The 10,072-nt window shown below is 38.3% G+C and overlaps 1 pseudogene; it reads left to right on the forward strand.

Moving 5' to 3' along the window:
* Positions 1–723: 723 nt before the first annotated feature.
* On the forward strand, positions 724–1,288 carry LOC103582117 (annotated as a pseudogene).
* Positions 1,289–10,072: the final 8,784 nt, after the last annotated feature.

Raw genomic sequence — 10,072 nt, forward strand, 5'->3', positions numbered from 1 at the left:
GCCAGGGAGGACTTGATGGTGTAGCTGGACTCTGAAGCTAGTCTGGAGGCACAATTCCTCTTCCTTGGGGGACCTCAGTTTTTGCTCTTAAGGCCTTCAGCTCATTAGTTGAGGCCCACCCACCTTATGGAGTATAATCTGCTTTACTCAAACTCCACAGATTTAAAAGTTAATGATACCCCCAAAATACCTTCACAGCAACATCTAGACTGGTGTTTAACCAAAAACTGGGTACTGTGTCCTGGCAAAGTTGACACATAAACCATCACAGCCATGGTGAAGAGAAGCTTTTGTGTTCTTATAAGGTGAGAACATATTTGCATATCAATGAAAATAATTTAAGAGAGAGAAACACATTTAATAATGTAGAAGAGAGAGGGGAGAATAGCTGGAAGAACGTCCCTGAGTAGGTAAGAAGGATGCCTAAAACTGCACCAAAAAAAGAAAACTATATATTTTTTAAATGTAGGACTGAATATAATTCTCCATGACACTTTTTTAAAAAATCATTTTTTTTCTGTGTCTACTATAGCAAATAAGAGCCAGAGATGTTAAATAATCAATAGTAAGTTAAACACAGTTATGTTAACTAAATTAGAAGTTGCTTCCTCTACATCAAAAAATAAATAAGGTCATAGTGGGGGCCTTAATTTTGGGGGCCTCTGAGAAGCTGTGATTGGCCTCCCGGCGCCACTCCGGCTGAACGCCCTGCTCGGCCAGGCCATGCAGGTGGGCCTCAGCAAGCAGTCCTGGCCCTCGAGCCTGCAAGAGGCGGAGGAGCGGCCGCAGCAGCAGCTCCAGGTCACCTACGGCGGGGTGGTGGTGGACAAGCTGGGCAAAGTGCTGGCGCCCACCCAGCTTAAGAACAGATCTACCAGCATTGAGTGGGAAGGTCTTGATCCAGGTAAACTCTACACCTTGATCCTGACAGACCCAGATGCTCCCAGAAGGAAGGATCCCAAATACAGAGAATGGCACCATTTTCTGGTGGTCGACATGAAGGGCAGAGACATCAGTGGTGGGACCTTCCTCTCCGATTGTGTGGGCTCTGAGCCTCCCCAGGGCACAGGGCTCCACTGTTAAGTCTGGCTGGTTTATGAGCAGGACAGGTGGCTCAAGTGTGAGGAACCTATTCTCAGCAACTGATCTGGAGAAATTCCTGGCAAATTCAAGGTGGCATCTTTCCGCACAATGTATGAGCTGGGATCCCTGGTGGCCGGCTGGTAGTGACCAGGCTGAATGGGATGACTATGTGCCCAAACTGTATGAGCAGCTGTCTGGGAAGTAAGGGAAAGCTTGGAGACGTAAACTGTCGCAGAGGCCTGAGCAGTGTTCTCAAGTTCAGTGTTGCATGTAGATTTCTTCTCTTTCCTGACCCTATTCGCATAGAGGGGACCTGAGTAGTCAGGTAGCCTTAGGGTGGCTTTTCCTGCTGCCTGTTCTTTAAAATTCTAGATAGTCACACTCCCCAGTTTATGTTTTGATCAAATTTGAACTCCATTTTGGGGGATATTTTGGTACTGTGATGGGGCTATCAAATTGTTAATAGGAGTGTAAGAATAGCAACCCACAATTTAAAGAAGAAAAAAAGCCAGGTGAAAAGATCAGGTTTACAGTAATAGAGCAAAGCATCAAAGAATCTTTAAGGGAGGTATAAAAAAAAAAAAAAAGAAAGAAAGAAAGAAAAGAAAAGAAAGGCAAAAGAAAGGGATTCATTGCCTCTGCCCTTGTATTCCTGAGTCCAGAGTTGTATACGATGTCATCTACTGAGACATGTTTTCACAGTGCTCTCTCTCACCAAGATAACCAGAGGCTGGCGTTGCAGCTAAACACCAACGTGGTAAATTTTGGATGGTGTAATAGATGTCATTATACCACTCTGGCTCCTTTGAAGAGCAATACTGGAAAAAGCATTAGGGAGAGTGGCTTTGCTGTTGTTGAGGCATGATGGTCATGTTGTTGAGGCAGTAATGCTAGGTGACAGGTTATCAAGAATCCTCAAGTCTGTGCCTGTTAAATTGATCGTTCTTCATTGGTATAAGAAAAGCTGGTCTGGAGTTGCTGAATGTCATGTTAAATCTGTTGGTTGCTTACAGTTGAATAAAAATAAAAACGCTGAGTGCACACACACACAAAAATTAATTTTTAGGTTAGGGAGGACACATACTTTCTTTGTCAGTACCCAAATTGGGGAAAAGATATAATTTGACACAAACCTGGATCATAAGAATTTCTCCTAAGCCTAAGAAAAGAGACTTACCAAGGTCATACAATTATCAAACTCTGCAGTCCTTAGAGAAGGGCATATACTGCTATCTTACCAAGTACTGTGTGTGCCTCTCTCCCTTTACTAAGAATTTAATGGTGAGATTATTTTATTTGAATTGTGAAGCCGGTTTAAACATTTTCCATAACAAGGGCTCTAAATACTAAATTCTGTGAAATTCTCACCCGGCTGAAGATGAAAAAGAAAATACATGGTTGTAACGGTAAATTGCTGTAGACTTTACAGAAATAGACCATTGTCAATGTGGTCCTTCAGTGACCAAAGTATATTAAAAGGCTTATAGTATATCAAATAAAATTACTCTAAACAGTTACATTCTTTTAGGTGCAATTCGTTCTTTCACAAAATTGTTAGGAAATGTTTTCTCAAGTCTTTCACCTCTTGTTCAGAAATCATTGTATTTTAAAAATTAAAGGGAGGAGATGATAAATAAATTAATAGTGGTGTTAGATGCATATTATGTTATCTCTACTGTCTACACATGCAGGCACATTAGTGAAGACTCATCACTCAGTTAATTGCCTTTTGCTGCAGTGACCTTCTAATCCTGCAAATGCAACAATCGTACACACAGCAAACAAGATAATCTACTTGGGCCACATTTTAGAAATAAGAAATCAGGTTTTTGCTGCTGATGCATCTTTTTGATCGACCATCAGGTTGTTTTGTGCTAAATCCTTTCAACTATTGCCATATGTCCTAAAGGAACATGTAGTGAGGCTGAAAAGGGGAATTCTCCATCTACTGAAGAGTATTTAATTCCTTGTTTGTTTTTTATTAGATTAAAAACCCATTAGTTTGAAGAAGGAGATGAGAGATCACCCATTCAGTCCTGCCGAGGATCTGTCTGGTTTCTAAAGTGCTTTAAAAAAGAAACTTGCCCAAATCTCCTTTATGATCACTGTTTCAGGCGACACCTTATCCTGTCTGATAAACATTATTTATGTCTCACCTAATTGCCTCATGTTGCCTTTTAGTCCATCTATTTTTTTCTGATTATTGGAGGTGGAGAGTAGAGTTGTACCAGTCTCTAAGCGAGACTCTCGATGTATTTGAAGATCTGTTTTTAATGTTCTGTTCACTTTTCTTTTTCCTGGCCCAATAACATTTACGCTTTATTGCTAGGTTTGAAATAATTTAATCATCTTTATGACTTGCTTTATGTTGGTTCTCAAAGTTTTCTGCATCTTTCTGTATGTGGCATTCAAAATTAGACTTAAGTCTAGTAAGGTGATTAAAACCTAGTTCCAGTGTACTGCATGTGTTTGGAAAGAATAGAGCTACATTGCTTAGAATGGGTATATTCTAGTGGCTTCCCAAGCCCCTCTCTGAAGTAGTAGTATTTCTTGATCATTGATTATTTATCATCTTTTATTTTTTGTCTTTTAAAAATTTTTTAAATTATTTGTATTTATACGTATCTATGGAGTGCAGAGTTGACTATCAGCATTTGTATACAGTATGTGATGATTAAATCAATATGATTAGCATGTTCATCATTACAGATCATAACTACTTTTTGTGTCCCTTATCCAATTACTCCCTATCCTCCTTACCCCTCCCTTTTTCCCATCTCTAGTAACTATAGATCTGTTCTCTCCTTCTGAAAGTTCAGTGTTTTATTATGGTCTTTCTTTCTTTCTTTCTATCTTCCTTCCTTCCTTCCTTCCTTCCTTCCTTCCTTCCTTCCTTCCTTCCTTCTTTCTTTCTTTCTTTCTTTCTTTCTCCCTATTTATGTGGTATTTCTCTTTCTGTGGCTGGCTTTTTTACTTAACATAGTTATCTCCAAGCCCATGCATGTTGCTGTGAATGGTAGAATTTCATTCTTTTTTATGGCTAAGTAGTATTCCACTGTGTATGCTTACCACATTTTCCTTATCCAGTCATCCTTTGATGGATACTTAGGTTGGTTCCATATCTTGGCTATTGTGAATAGAGCTGCAATGAACATGGGAATGCAGATAAATTACTGCAGCCATTATGGAAAACAGTATGAAGGTTTCTCAAACAACTACAGATAGAACTACCAGACAATCCAGTAATCCCACTTCTGGGTGTATATCTGAAGTAATGTCCTTTGTTTTTATGTATATTTATTTATTTCATAAATTATTGGAAGACATTCAGCACCATTACTTTTGGAAAATCTGTGTAAAGTGAAAAGTTCCCCATCTATAATTGTGAAGTTCAGTGGATTAGCTCCTTATTTCAATATTAAATCTTTGCAGAAAATATGAAAGTGAGTACCAGAACTTTATCGGTCATGACATCTTTAGGCACAAGTTGAAAGCAACCATAAAAATACAGATGCACCTCCTGCACTTTTTGTCTTAATTCCTTCAGCCAACAAGTAATTATTGAGTACCTCTTATTCATGAGACAGGGAGGCAGAGATGAAGACAGACATTGTCTTTGCCTTTATCAGATGGTCTCCTAAGATGTGTACTGAAAAATATCTTTTTATTCCAGAAATAAAAGATGACAATGTAAAGAGAAGCTTGGTGAGTCTTTTTGATAAAGGAAGTGCTTTTGATAAAGTGATCTGCATAAACAAGTTTTTATAAATTAGTGTTAATTTTCCAAACAGATAGCAAGAACAAGGTGTCAAAATACAGAATCTTGGGTTTTCTTCTGCAGGTTCTAGCTCCCGTCAAGGCACATAGTTTGGCTTCATTCCACACTCTGTAATTTGTAGGGTGGTGGTTTTTAATGTTGTGTGTAAGAATCTAGTGAAAGCTGTGAATTCTTATCTCAAGAAAAACAATGCACTTATCATTCCAGGAGGTTCCTGTGCTTCCTGGAGCCCATTTATAAACTCTAGGATGAGAATTACTGACAGATCAAGATCTTTACACTCAACCCACTTTTTACATTCCAGTGGAAAGCGGAGGATGTCTGATGTGGGTCATTCCAAAATGAGGCCTCAGGGACCAATATAGGACCTTGATGAAAGAGGTATAACCTGGCAGAAATCAAGAAAATCCATTTTATCTTCCTTCACCCATGGATTGGCAAGATGGAAGAACCAAGGAGGACCAGAATGGGGCCTAGGGGAATATGTTACAAAACTTCCCAGTTTTGAGCAAGAGGGAAACAAGTGGCCTTTGGGGCTCATGCATTATTCCAGTTGGCCCATCACTAAGATTTATAGATGAAAATTCAGAGCAAAATCTCAGGTCTGCTATTCATTTATCAAATATTTGTTGTATGCTGCAATGTGCCAAGCTCTTGGAAAGACCCAGTACCCAGTCTCGTAGACCTTCCTTGCAACTCAGTGGGGCAGTGAGGCAACTGTTTGGAGATACTGAGGTTCCTAACCTGGGACAGCTCTGGCATGACCATCAATAGGTGGTCAATAAATATTGGCTGGTTGATTGGTTTGTTACTTTCTGTGATGCATCAGTTTTGTTACAGAATCAGAGAACAGCCGGGATTAATAAAAGAAAAGTTTAGTTTTGAGAGAGGTACAAAGCTACATCTACTAATTATAATAAAATATTAAAAAGCTACTTAGGGTAACATCATTATGAACATGAAGTGCCTACTAATGTGAGATTCATTTTGATGTAAAGCATTTTCAAAATCAGCTATCTATCCTCGGAGTGGCCAAAATAGCAGTCCAGAGACGGACAAGGAGCATTTCAAATTCAGCAGTATGTTCTCTTATTGGCCCAGGGATGGCAATAACACGAGCAGCAGCTGGTAAGAATCTGAGTCTATTCTGACTACATCATGCTGCCTGAGAGTCTAATTTTGCTTCAAAAATAGTCTAATTTTGCTCACAGTGGAAAAAGTGGTATATTCCTTTAGTGTCAACAGACCAGATTGCATCTCCAGTTTGTTTGATGGGAGAACTTGGTTCTGTTCCCAGATATGGCTCTCCTTCATGGATCATTGAATTACACTAAGTGTTTTGAACAAAGTCAGTTTCAAAACATACTGCCTTCCTCCCAAACCCTGGAATTTCTCTTCATACCAGAATTCCCAGAGCCTATGTTTATAGGAAGAGAATCTCCTTGAAATACAAGTTACTTTGGTTCTAGTCACCAGCTCATTCGTCTGTGACTAGGTAAACCCTGAGGACCCTTTGGGACCTAACATTCTAGGATTTTATAGTGAGTCCTAGGTGCTCTAATATTCTGTAATTTGTGCAAAGACATGCATGTGATAGATTTACAAACTGGTAGATTAAAAAAAATTACACTCTTTCTGTTAAGACAAAAACAAAAACAAAACCAGATTTGGGTACATTATGCTTTGGCTTTCAGTGAGGAAACTTTTGGTATTTTCTTATTTATGTTTCTTCATATTTCTTCGGGCAGTAGCCATATGTAAAAGGATACTTCATAAGCTTTGTCTTTAAATTTTTTTTTTCTTGAGTGCATTTCCAGGTGATGGCATATTACCTATTTCTAATTCACTTAGTTTTAATCTCTCTGGTCCTAAGTAATGAGCCATGAAGGAGACCAGGTTGGAGAATGACCTGGGAAGGACTTTCAGCCTCCTGGGGGATCAGGGCTTGGGGTTGTTCCCTGGGTGAGGTGCCCTTTCTTTCCAGCATGTGCTTCTCTGAGCAGCCGCCTGTGGCTGTGACAAATCCAGCAACCTTGTTCCAGGCAGACAAGGTTCCACTGAAAACCCGACTTTCTTAAAAATGAACTTAAGAACTTTGCAGATGATATATCTTTCTCCCTAATCCATACCCCAGGAGCATGAGGCTGAAGAACGATGGAGTCGATTGATGAGCAGCTCTGTTTATGTTCTATTGGTGGGCTAATCTCTCTTGCACATATGGAGGTGATCTGAGCTTCTGCCCACACAAAGGGATCCTGGTGTTGGCTGTGGCACTAACAAGTCCAAATTGAGCTGAGACTTCATTTGGGCTGGAATGTGCAGGTGCTCTATCTGGATTCTTAGGGGGAACCAGCTGGGGTCTACCCTAGCTGGCAATTGATCTTGTGCTAAAGGATGGGAAGGAAGGACAGTAGAAAAGGGATGACAATTCTGAAAGAAGGCTACATGAGAAAATTTAGAAGACCACTCCTCTTTCCCTTTTCTACATTTTTTTTTCTTACATCCCAATTTGTTCCCAAGGTTCTGGTCCTTTTGCTTTTCTCTTTAATTTTTAAGAATCCAAGAAAAATGTGGCTCTTAGCTTTATGATGTGTAAGCTGCTTGCCTCATTTGCTGCCATCCAGAGTGGTGGTTCCTTATATGTAATAGCTGGGAGCAGGATTTTACGCAATCCCATTTCTGAAATCCATTGAGTGTTCAGAATTCTCAGCTCTTCTTCAGAATCTCTGGTTGGAGATGGCATACCCAACTGGGGAAGAGCCTTTGGAATGTGAAAGAAAGCCTTCCTCATCGTGCACACTATGCTGGGCTGGCTGTTCTCCTATGGCTTATTCAAATTGAGCAAAGCCAGCTACAGCAGTGGGTGAAGCTATCCCTCACGCTGACATTTAATTTACCTGGGAGCGCAGTAATCTGAGAAAGAATCAAATACTTGAAAATTTTGCTTCAGTGAGCAAAAGCTAAATATTTGTACCATATTGAAAAGTGAAGCTTTTCTTTGGAATTTAACAGAAAAAAAAAAGGTGATACATTCACTGACTAAAAGCCAGAGGAAAGAACAGAATTCTTATTTTGCATATTCACAATTATAAATTTGGAAAAAACTTTGGAATTTTGCACATTAAGAGGATAATTTATCAGCTGTTGTTTGATAGAACAAGGCTAAATGGGGTCTAGATAAAGAGTGGGGTGATAAAGCCTTAAAAAGGAAGAGTACTTTTAAGTGTGTTATAGAGAAGAAAGCAGCTGGACTTAATAACTCACAAAACATGGGAGGTGAAAGTATGTTGAATCTTGTACAGAAGTTTGATGATCAGAGAAAGGGCTGGTAATGTTGCTGTCCAAATTAAAAAAAAATTCATAATTAGCTCCACCTGTGCTAAAAAATTATGCCCACAGATTGTTCCCAATTTGTTGAAATTTATGATCATGCAATATGTTATATGAGTAATAGTCACTTTGAACCAAAATTAATATGCAGCTCTCTATTGATAAAACTTGGATTTCTATTTTATTTATCTTTGTATTCTCAACCACAGACATAATACCCACACCTAGTAGATGTTCAAAGTACTGAATAAATGAATAAAATGGCAAATCTGTGGCACACTTAAGATCTCTGGTTTCCCTTTAAAACACATCTGGCTAGTTTCAACTAATTGTTTGCTTTAATGAGTTTAGTGATTATTTTGGTCCATGGAGATCTGGCACTGTATGTCCTATTATTTTGCCATGCTTTAATAACCAGGCATTTGGAAACTAATGTCTGCTTTAGATCAAGCTTACAAGGTAGTCATCATGATAAAAAATGGAATGTTTGGTTGAAATGACCAGATTGCTGGTATGCCAAAGCAGGAACCACGGCCAATACTATGTCTCCTCACCTATCCTTGTGTTTCATGACCATATGATCATTTAGAATCATATTCCCAGATGGTATGAGCCGGTGTTTCAGCCAGCACTCCATTTCCTACCCCTCCCCTCCTATTGAAAGTCTCTTCCTATGTTTTGGACCCTTGGGGGTGGTTTTTGATGGCATATGTAGTGGATTGGATAATGTCCCCCCAAAACTTATTGAAGCTTGAATTGTGTTCCCAAGTTTTATGTGTTAGAAACTTAGCCTCCACTGTGACTGTTAAGAAGGTGGAAAATCCTATTACAGTAATTGTAAGATGGAGCCTTAAAGAGTGATTGGATTGTAGGGCCATGCAGTAGTGAATGGATTAAAAATGGTGGTCAGGGGCGTGGTTCTGGGGGCTTTCAAAGAAGAGGAGAGTCTGTTTTTCTCTCTCTCTCTCTGCTCTCTCTGCTTCCCCATCATGTAATTGAGACCGCTGGGTCACTTTTGCCACCACCAGATGAACTTTGGACTTAGCCTCAGAAACTGTAAGCAATAAATGTCATCTTTATAAATCAACCAGTTTTGGGTATTTTGTTATAGCAACACAAAAAGGACTAGACTGTCTCATAATGACTTGTACTTCCTCCTCCAGTTCTCTCAATGGTAACTAGACTCTTTAGAACAGCCTGAAATATTTCTGATATAGCCAAAATATATGTAAGGTGTGGATAGCAGTTTCACAGCCATCCTACAAATCGGGAATGTTAGCTTTTCTAAGTGTAAGATGCAGCTCAGTAGCCATGACTTCTTGTCTCTTAGCTAACTCAGTTCCTGGCTAAAAATTGAATCAGCCTGAGACGTGAGCCCTCTAATGCAAAAAGACCTGAAACTTCCCTGTACATAAAGTTGCAAGGGATACTTAGCCCTAATCTACTGAAACAATGCAACAAAGTGGTTAAGAGCAAGGACTTTGGAGTCAGACAAACCAGGGCTTTGGTTCTCAACCCTGTCCCTGCATAACTGTTGGACCTTGGACAAGTTACTTAACCTCTTTACATTTCAGTTTCCTCATGTGTAAAGAAATAATAATAATAATAATAATAATAATAATAATAATAATAATAATAATAATAATAATAATAATAATAATAATAATAATAATAATAATAATAATAATAATAATAATAATAATAATAATAATAATAATAATAATAATAATAATAATAATAATAATAATAATAATAATAATAATAATAATAATAATAATAATAATAATAATAATAATAATAATAATAATAATAATAATAATAATAATAATAATAATAATAATAATAATAATAATAATAATAATAATAATAATAATAATAATA

This window comes from Galeopterus variegatus, unplaced genomic scaffold (genome assembly GCF_000696425.1).
Source record: "Galeopterus variegatus unplaced genomic scaffold, G_variegatus-3.0.2 Scaffold14971, whole genome shotgun sequence".
NCBI lineage: Eukaryota > Metazoa > Chordata > Mammalia > Dermoptera > Cynocephalidae > Galeopterus > Galeopterus variegatus.